Source organism: Trichoplusia ni, chromosome 7 (genome assembly GCF_003590095.1).
Source record: "Trichoplusia ni isolate ovarian cell line Hi5 chromosome 7, tn1, whole genome shotgun sequence".
Taxonomy (NCBI): domain Eukaryota; kingdom Metazoa; phylum Arthropoda; class Insecta; order Lepidoptera; family Noctuidae; genus Trichoplusia; species Trichoplusia ni.
The window spans coordinates 9,737,346-9,748,589 of record NC_039484.1 but is presented as its reverse complement, the minus strand read 5'-3'; the positions used below and the strand labels follow the sequence as shown (position 1 = coordinate 9,748,589).

At 37.1% G+C, this 11,244-nt stretch overlaps 1 long non-coding RNA gene across 1 annotated transcript; it reads right to left on the bottom strand.

Moving 5' to 3' along the window:
- Window positions 1-7,405: 7,405 nt before the first annotated feature.
- On the bottom strand, window positions 7,406-10,949 carry LOC113495959. The gene is made up of 3 exons (XR_003400770.1): window positions 9,865-10,949; window positions 9,615-9,786; window positions 7,406-7,787 (listed from the first exon to the last, which is right to left on the bottom strand). It is a non-coding gene; the product is annotated as an uncharacterized LOC113495959 (long non-coding RNA).
- Between the last annotated feature and the right edge of the window lie 295 nt (window positions 10,950-11,244).

Here is an 11,244-nt window from a genome sequence, read left to right as displayed (position 1 = left end):
GTTTCAGGATCGGCACCGGCTCAACAGCTATTTCTAGTAATTTGATGAAGTTTTTAGTGGCTCAGGATGTAAACTAATGGCAACATGATTATATAATAATACCAAAGTGTGCACTTGATCGCTTCGCTTGATCACTCTCCAGCTGGTGATTTTCAGGTTCTAAATTAACAGAATCCATATGCACAAGTTTTGTTCCCTAGCAACAACTCACAACTTACTGCACACGTTGGTCTTTAACTCTAAGGCTTTACCAAATAATAGTCTTAAATAAAGTTAGGCATTCATTATGGATTTTAATGTTAGTACGAACTAGACCCGAGTAATTTCTTCCTGGCTTCCTTGTATGGCGCCCGCGATATAAGGAAGAAATGACGTCCTTAACTTGTATTACTTTCTTCCAGAGAATCGCGGGGCTACCACAAACATTCAAGTCACATGCTCACTGACACAAGACACTGGTTGCTTAAGTAAGTATCAATTTATTGAAACCAAATCACTTTAAAAGTGGTACTTTCTGGCTATTGCTCAGGTTATTTATATTTATGCTTTTTCTATAACGTATCAAAAGAAACAACGAACTCTGACATAAAAGACACATTTCAGACGACTTGTCGAATTGTTCTCACAATTGTTCTCTTACAACATCATTGCTTGAAACATCGATACTAAGTAATTGTTTATTAATTACTCAACTTTGCTGAAAGTTAGCACAACATTATTTAAATTAAAACTTAAATATTTTTAACGCACCTAAAAAGGTTATTTTGTTTGCAAACATTTAGCCTTTAGTAATAGCCATTAACTAGGTTAGTGTGAAAGTTCAAAAAAAAAATGAGATTACTTACTTTTTGTAATATTTTATTGAAGTATTGTGTCCTGCTGTTGTTTGATAAATCATGATCATCATGACGTTAGAGCTTGCTCGTCCAGGCATAGTTTAACTAATCTTCGATATTTTTAACCATTTCTTTGAGTATTCATATCCTCGTATATGAATACTCAAAGAAATCCAACGAACCTCTGTGAGAAATATGTTAGGGTTGCAATTATTTACAATTAAAAAATACTCACAATCAACACGCGGTTCATGTCTACTTACTTTGTGCAACATGACGTTATGTATGCTATGTCATAGTGCTAGTCCCATGTTAGCGTACGTATATAAAAATCTGAGGACGTCACAGGTAAAAATATGTTCATCTAATAGTTACAACGATTTTTCATGCAAACGATTTATGAACTTTGTTATATTCTTTATAATTTGTCCTATTATATTTAGTTTCCTATATCAGGAACATTATCTATACTAATATATAAAGCTGAAGAGATTGTTTGTTTGTTTGAACGCACTAATCTCAGGAACGACTGGTCCAAATTGAAAATTTCTTTTTGTGTTGAATAGACCATTCACCGAGGAAGGCTTTAGGCTATAAACCATCACGCTGCGACTAATAGGAGCGAAGATACAATGGAAAACGTGAAAAAAAACAGGGCAGGTATAAATCATAACTTATATCTTCTACCCACGGGGACGAAGTCGCGGGCAACAGCTAGTAAAATATATTTTCGCTGAGTAACTCTACATATCTTTGAGACCGATTTGATTTTCTTGACAAGGTAAATCCTGGCTAGCCAAGTCGTAATCACTCATTTCTTTATTTGCTTTAAAATTCATAATATTTTTATGAAACCGAATTTAGTTGTTTTTATAAGAAGGAACACAAATAATATTAACTGAATAGTTTAAACATATTATAACAGCAACTTCCTGCGGAATTTCCTTTACAAAGGGTAACTAATGATCAGTTAATTTTGTCTTTTTTGATACTCAAATCTAATACATAAAATTCTCGTGCCACGGTGCACGTAATTGAGCTCTTTTTGAAAAGGTTCGACTGATTCTCATGAAATTGTGTGTGCATATTGGGTAGATGTGAGAATCGGACAACATCCTCATCTATTTTTCATATCTACTTTTTTATTGTTCCTCTGAACAACAATACAGCCCGCCTGGTAGTTGCTGTATTTTTTTGCTGTACTCTTAAATATTTATTGATTGTTGACTTTGGGAATAACTTACTTTTGATGTCATTTGATTAATTCAAATGCAGGTCTCCAAGGTCCATTACCTTTGGGACCTGCAATTAAATTATGTCGGGATTTGTGTTTTAAAAATTATCTGATTTTGATAATATTACAAAGTTGAAGAGTTTATTTGTTTGTTTGAATACCCTAATCACAGCAACAACTGGTTTAAAAAATATATATTTTAGTGTTAGATACCTTATGTACTGATTTGAGCTATAAGTAATAGGATATTAAGTACCATCAAGCTTTGATTAACAGGAACAGAGCAGCATTGAAATATGCTACAAAAACTTGCAATTTAAAACTGACTCTACAAATCCGATTTATTTAATTCTTTAACATTTTTCTTTATAACTGCGCGGGTGGAGTAGCGGGCTGCAGCTAGTTTTGTATAATCATTGTTGAATAGTTGGGTGATATTACCAATTTATTTGTGGTGCTTCAAAATACATTCAAATATGGTACCATTTTAGTAGCACACCAAATAATACAAATAAAATTGTCTATGGCTTCGTTTTTTGTTTACTAAATTTACTGCTGGTTTAACAATCATCAATCGTCATATTATTGATTAGTTTGTGCTCAACTGTGCTCCCGTCCAAAGTATTAAAAAAAGTTATCAGTAAATCTCGTTTCAAATAAAAGTAAGTAATTCAAATATATCTATTTCATACTCTGGCGATCCCATGACATTGCAACGTTCAATAATATTCATTTTTTGTTCAATCTTTCTGTAATGTACAGCAGAATGTCTGTGTACATATGTTATGTTCTCATCTCACGTTACACATTACATATGTACAGACTCACACAAGCTCACACGTACACGTACCTAGAGAACTACATTAAGACGATCATGTGTATGTGCGTGGTCCGCATGTAATTACTATTGTTTTAACGTTGTATGTGAGCTTCGTACAGTCGGCCGCGAAACTGTGGAGAATTTTGTTAATAAAAGCATATTTTTCCTTTAGTATCTGAGTTCAATCTCGTGATTATTTGTCACTACTTTGTGACTTTGTTTGTATCTGAATTTACGTTTTATTTCAGGAGATGGTTGGTCATTCAGATAAATACTTGTGTCAGGCGTATTTAAGTTCGTGCTCACGCGTAGTGTAGTGATAAAGTTGATATGATAAACAAGCCTCAAATCTAGTCACCATTCAGGATAAAAAGACCAAAGGCCTCATTAGTAACAAGTGTTATTAGTGTTTTTTTTTATTCGTACTAAAAATATATTTACACACTACCACCACCATCCAATATGTTTCATTAGAATTGTAAAGCCAAAATATATTTAATTACAATAAATGCTTCCAACTGAATATTTAATATTATTATGACAATATATCGTCCCCGCGGCCGCTGTTGTTTCTGTCGGTACGGAGCGCGCGCCGCGGGGAGGAGCCCTCGCGCTCGCCTTATATACCGCGGGTGGCGTGACGTCATCGTCATCACACTATGTGACAACCACGCTAGTGCTATACGGGGATATGTTATACCACCTATTATGTAAGAAAGTGCTTCATCAAAATTAATCGAAATTTACTGTTTTTACAAATGTGAGAATTTTGATAATCAAGTTTTTTTAACAAATTTTAATAGTTTAACGTTATTTGATTTAGTTACCTTGAACACAAAACATATATTTTATTTATTTGTATGTCAGATGACTACAAGTTTTCGTCCTTGTCCAGCTACTACATAGTGGCCAGCAGACCGCGAGGCGCCCCTGTCCCTGTCCTCCGGCACTCGGCAGTGTATCTCGCCGCGCGTCGCGAGCTGCTTATGTAATTAGAGGAGTCGACGCCGGCGCCCCTCTCTTCATATAATCTAGTGTAATCTCGTCAAATGCAATAATCTTGGCTTTCATCTAACGCCAACACAATATTGCGTTCAGACAAAAATAAACCCTATTACAACGTAATAGAAATTACGGAAAATGATTTGATATTTTTGGCTTGTTTCGAACAGTTAGGGCTGTCAGTAGTGAAAATTGCTTCCGATCTTATTAACTTTGGTGTTAGGGCTGATCCTTCGCGCGTTCGATTCATTTTTATTTGTAGATTTTAACCACTACAAAGGCTGAACAAAACTAAACCTTAGAACAAAGACATGATATTATAAAATATGAATTTACTCTGCCTATTGCTCAGCTTATACCTTACTTGCTTAACATAATTATGGCATTAATTCTAACGTTTTTGACTTATTGTAGTGGTTTTCATCTTTAATGATGACGATCCATTTCGTGGTGAATAGTTAATTCAAAGTAACTGAAACTGATATACTTGTATATAAAATGTTTATTGAACACAATCCCCGCAGAGTGGCGAGACGCGAGTGTCATCCCTAGCTCCACTTACAGTATTAGGGCTCCTTGTTCGGCGAATAATTTGATAATTTGCGCGCCATCCGCCATTTTGTGAACCCATCGCCCATTTCATAACTGACTGTCGATCACTTCATGAGGTTACATTTAACCAGAACTTTTGATATAATTCGTTTCGTTTGAAAAAAATACTTATAAAAACAAGTAGTATTCATTATAAGGTAAGATACCATCTTGCGAGTGCAAATCAGCCTGTGAAATATGACGGCCTCAGGTAACCAAACACAGGGATAGTTAGGCTAGAAGAAGATAGTTGAGGCACTTAAAGCTCTTCATAGTCATTGGTGATCATAACAATAAGTATGTTTATGATCCACACAACAAGCCTCATTTTATAATAGCCTAATTATTTTTACATACATACTTGGATAGTTTTGCATCTACTTTGGATTTTTCATGTCTGTTCTCCCATAGAGCGGAGGTGAATGATCCCTAGTAGATGCCCCATCACATTGTAGATTAAAGTTCTCAAGAAGGCCTCTGCGCGTTGGACCTGTGTCCCCGTGTACGCCTTTAAAAAGGACCGGGTCTCTTCCCATGAAGTTAACCCGTGAATTAAAAGAGTATGTTTAAAATAAAATGCATCACCTCAGAAAACGAAGATTGCCGAACGTTGCCGAGCGCTGCCGAGCGCCACCGAACATGAATAATTCACAAGACTTCAGCTCGTTACGAGCGCGGCGCATTGTGCCATTCCTTATAATGTATACTTGTACTTTAAACTTCAACATATTTTACATTCTCAACTTTACTTGCCAGCGACCTGAATCACCCTGCATTACAATATTCCTTTAGCTATTGGAAAATGTTATTTACTTCATCCAGTCGTAGTTCATATTTTAAAATATAAAAAATAGTTATATAACGTTAAATTAAGTAATTTTTTGTAAATTACCCAAGTAATCAATAGATTTACACATGCTACGAAACTTCGTAGCAACATGCTACGCGGCTTCAAAACGATTAATTTGCATACTGCTAATACTGAGGGAACAGATATGATATATATGATTAAACACGTTTAAATAAACTTATAATATTTTTTCTTATTTGTTTTAATAAAATAAAATTATATCCAATTACAATAAGCGGCTCCAAAACAAAATGTATGGTAATTCGAAACTGGATTTGGGAACCTTTGCATCCGGGATGAACCGTATTATATGTATAGATGTATGGACTGTACATACAGTATTCAATTTAAAAATTGTGCCTTTTCAAAACCCATTACAAGTAGAAATACAAATAGACCCTTCACAATTAATTAAGATTTCTAAAACCATGAGACGTGATTTTGCGAAGTTCTGTGGGGTGAACGTTTCAATAATGTTTATTGCATGTTACAAAAATAAATTTAACATCGGTAACAAGCAATTTTCAATTATAAATTCTTCCAATATTGACTTATAAGTGAATACCTACATTTATTTTCATAAATACAATCAAATAGCTATTAAATATATAACTTCAAATAAATTCCGATAAATCGAACACAAATCTTGTACAAATGGTTTAGGTAGACAGCTTGTGTCGTGAAGGTACATTGTCCGGCAGCCCCGCGCCGCTCGCGGTGAGGTAGAGGGTGGGGGAGGGGTAATATAAGAAAGGCTTTTACGGTAATTGGTAGTGGAGTCGGCGAGCACGATACATACAATCTAACAAAGATTAAGTTCAGGGACAGACACTCTTACGCTGAAATTTACTTGTAAATTATCGATTTTTGTAAAAAAGCCAATTTCAGGTGTAAAAAATATCTTCAGGGACGACAGCTTATTAATCATTAAAATCGCTTAAAACCATGTTAACTTTACAAATAGTGGACAGATATTCAGACAAACACTGGTACTTAGCTGAATCCGGTTAGACTGGAAGCCGACCCCAACGTAGTCGGGAAAAGTCTAGGCCGATCTGGCCGAGCATGATACCACATCAAGAGGACTTTACTCACAGATTTTTTTAATTTTGAACCACTAAGTCATCTGAACAGTTATACTTTATTACAAAAACCAGTTTAGCAAAGAAATGAGACGCTTTGGTAGGGCTAGATCTCTCGTAGGCATTAAACTATATCAGTTATATCCCGTCGTGTCTACATTGCTGGTCATGTAACAGCGCTACAGGGTAAGTGCGTGTCGAGGCGGCACTCGCCGTAATCACTGCGCCGGGGTATCACGGCACAATGCTGCTCCTACTAGCGGACGATCACATTAGTCTGATCGACGATACGACATACCATTCAACTAAATGCTTTATTCAGAATAAGTATTATTGGAATGTTGTTTGCAGTTACTACTTTCTTCTTCTTCTCTTTTTTTATATATAAAAATGAATTGCTGTTAGTTAGTCTCGCTAAAACTCGAGAACGACTGAACCGATTTGGCTTATTTTAGTCTTGAAATATTTGTAAAAGTCCAAGGAAGGCTTAAACGGCGATAAAAAATGAAAAAGATGCAAAAAAAAATTGTTCTCATGTACCTACTGTTGTATAATGATATGTATTTCGGTACGTTTCAACATACGTAGTGATGAGTATATCCTAAATAACTTGCACTAACAAATTTAACGGTAAATTTTTACAAAAATACAAGTGGCTGATTTTCAGGCACTTCGAAAACGTTACGATATTGGCTCTAGATACTCCTTTACAATCATAATCTAACCGTGGGTTATTGTGTTTTGTTAAAATCAAGTAAACGTATAATATTCAGCTGAAACTGGTGATACTGGCAGCTCTCTATAAAAGGACTACAAAAGAAGAGGCAACGCAATAAGCGCAGATCTTTGAGTGTTCACCACCCGCTGGTAATGGATGAGAATGCCAGCTCTTACTTGGCCTATCGACATTTATTCCGACCCTAAGTAGGTAACTGTTGTAACATGTTTTTACGCTTTGTAAAAATATTGTAATACTCTTTTTATCCGGTAATGACGAGCAACATACTTACAAACGTGCGTAGTGTCCTCTTTCATAATACATGTGTGGCTTCCATACTCGTCTTTCCAGCAACTTTTATTATATCGCCGCATTTCGAGCACCACTTCATTATACCACGCAAGCTGTAATTAAAGTTCACATAACACATGAGTCTCATGTAAGGCAGACTAACAAACAGCCTTATGTGATAGTTCCAGTACATTTGTTGGTCTCGGCATTACGGCGTCATTACGGCAGGCTTCTCCGCAGTAATCAGCACATAACGCGCTGTCACATAACAAGATGACGTGTGTGTGTGTGTGTGTGAGGCGGTGATTGCTGTGCTCATTATCGTGATGACGACTTGCTGGCACTGGGCGGGGGCTGCCATAGCTGAAACAATACTCGCTTTATTTCGTAGTCAACAAAATAAAATATTTTTTTACATTACATTAAGAAAATGCTATTTTATACATTTATTACACACATGGTGTAAACTAAATATTTGTGCGCACTTTCACATAAGATTTGCAAACTCTGAGAGACCATTGAGGATTTGTCGTCTATTATTAATTTTATAATCAGTACTAAATCTGTTACAGACAGTTTGTGTAAGACATCATAGTCTGTAATAAATAGTTTTCCATGTATCATTGTATGTCAGAGTATAAATTCGGCACACAAGTTTTACACGAGTCTCCCGCCAGCCCTCAGCGTGGCGCGGGGTGCGGGGTGCGGGGTGCGGGGCGCGGGGAGGCTCGTATTACACTTGATAGTGCATTTGATATATTTTTACATTTGGTACAAAACGCTCATTAAGGAACGCATTTGCTAACGAACGAGCTGGTTCGTCGCCGACTCGCCGCCCTCACTACATAGAGCGCCCAGCTCGGGAGCTGGCTGCAGGGGTCGCATTTGATTTGAATTACCACTTACCAGATATACGTTTACATTCTGAGTACGATTGTGAGAGTATTGTATCAATTTGATTTTGTAATAAGTTTTTGTTACGAGCTATAAGCCGCAGTCAGTTACAGTAATAGATGTTTATGAAATTGCATTCTGTGTCAATAAACATCTTTTCTTGATATTAGTATGTAAAAAGTATGGTTTTATGTACGAGTTTACATGTGTTTGAGTGGAGTCAGCTCCCGCGCTAGGCTGCATGAAAATGGCCGGGTACATAGCAGCAGGCTTTGTCTATGGCTAACGACGCAACTCCGGCCGGTAATGACGCCCCCCCCCCGGCCCCGCAGCCCGCACGTCATCAGACGACAATGACATTAGTGAGAATAGTTTATATACAGCTTGATGACAATATGGCGGCGCGGGGGAGCCGGAGAGATCTTTATAATATCCGGTAATGCCGGCTAAGAGATTGTTTTCAGACGACAGTTGATTGTTCGCCGCTCGCAACCCCTTAGAGGGTCATAATGATGATGAGCGAGAATTCATTATACTGAAAAAATAAACCTAAAGGCATAGCTACAGAAGGGAAAAATAATTATGACTTCCATTAGGGTTTCAGTCAACAATACCCGGCTGGCGGGTCTCCCTCGGTAGACGGTTAAGTAATATTTGTTGCTTTTGTGACTATCGACTGATTTTATAGAAGACTAATGTGTTTACACAGGGATAAAGCAAGATTTTTAGATTTCATATAGATAGGTTCTTATTTATCAACATTCAAAGTAGCAAAAGAAATAAAGTTTTGGTCTCTGATGCTAACAAGACACTAAATAGGTTTTTGCAGAAAATTGAAATAAAATACGTTTAAAACATTTTCTACCTACGGTACTTTATACTCTCACGACATACGACGATATACCTAGAGTATCTAGATTGTAAGTGTATGTCGGCGCTCGGCAGTCGCTCGGATGTCGCGACACACAAGTTACTGAACTGATCATGTATTCCTAAACTTATTGAACTCATTTGTGGCTCGTTCAGTCACCGCGAGCCCCCCCCCCCCCCTGGCCCAGGTCTCCTTCGCTTACCGCCCGCCCAGAGACCGCGGCGAATACTTATTTACATTTATATAAAGTAGACGATACATTACACTGCGAGATGTTTTGTATCCAAATTTATAGAAATTACTAAAATAAATAAATAGGTAAATTTGAAAACTAATGGAATCTGCGACAAACATTCAATGATGAACGGTCATTCCCACTTACATTTATTAAAAGTAGTTAACTTGATAAAAAGCTAATTACTAACATCAATAATAAAGAACAAGTCATGTTTGCTGGTAACCTCTTGTTGAATGTGTGTAGCAGTTCATTAGTCGACTGCCATTGTTTCAGACAGAACAAAAGACATCAACGCACATGTGCACATCCAAGTGTTCCTGAGCAGCGGTGCAAGCAACATGCTGCTGTCTAGTTATTTACTGTAAATGAATACACAACCATTATTGTTTATTTTAAATAACAGAAAAGTAAGTACATAACACAGAATGTGTAGTCACCTTTATTTCTCGAAGTGTACATAAAAAGCACATAAATTATCCAACGACATAATAACGGCGTCCAATTTTCAAAGAAAAGTCCTCATTTCAATGAAAATAGCGAGAGTTGTCGTTTGATGTGGCGGCGGCGGCTTCGTTAGCCGAGCGCGGAGAGACTCAAAGGGACGCGACCTCCAAACAAAATAATATGGAAATAAATGAGAAAACTTCAGAGGAGAGGCGAGAGCGATCCTCTCCAATCAGATAACAATACTGCTTTGTGACCGCTGACGTAAGGGCGCAGATATTGTTACACGAGATTACTTCAACAAGCTCCGACTGGACTTGTTGTAGCATTCAGTTTGGCATCTTTAATTACGTTAGTTATTAGTTCTTTGTTTTGTAATATTACATGACTTGATATTTTTTTAGAAAACTTCATGCACTAATGTTACTACAAAGAAATGTAAAACACATAGGTGTCTTGTAGAATTGAAGTGTAGGGACTAGGGAAATGTAAGAGGAAATCCTTCATTGATTGCCAACATTTGATGTCCACCGTATTAACATTGATTTTGAATGGCTTGTTGTTTATCTGCGTTCGTAGATACTTTAAACTCTTCACTGTTCCATGAAAAAGTCAAATCATGACCAATATTGTATTGAAGCGCGGCACTTCCTCGAGACGACCTCGATTTACCACAGTCGCAGGCTTCAGAAGGTGAAGACCGTCTCCGCAGTATGACCGCGTTGCTGAGAGCCGCCTGCTCTACAGGACAAAGGTATGTTGTCGCCGAGCACTCATTACGTCACACTTGCGGGTAATGCCGTCTTGTGATCTTCGACGTATTTGTATTGATAGCTATAGCTTTGTTCTTTTGTTTAAATACTGTGAAACGTTTCTTGCTTACAGATTCTTGTAGGACTCGCCCTACAAGAATCTGTAGGATAATTGGTATTGAACTAGTGAGGATATTTCATGATTACGATATTCCATTATGTGTTTTTTCTTACCTACATAAATGTTGTTATGAAAAGATATACATGTGGAAGCGTCAGGAACATTTTCCGAACAGTCTAGGTTGGACTCCATCTTGGGCGTATGAGCGACGGGATGTCTCAAATAAAAGCGTCAATGCTATCTTGTAGATTGTATAATATGAACTTATAACATTATGGAGTAAAATACAATAGGACGGTTGAGATGGAATATTATTTGGAGCCAATAGGTTAGTACGTGCTCGCTATTTTTATGACAACTGTCTTGACAAGCAAAACGAACGTCGTCGCACCTAGCGCCACCTACTACTCTATTCGGGGTAACCCGCTCCCTTTTTTAAATTTACCACTTACACATTATAATAATAGTTATGCATTAGCTTAATGCACATTTCTAACATT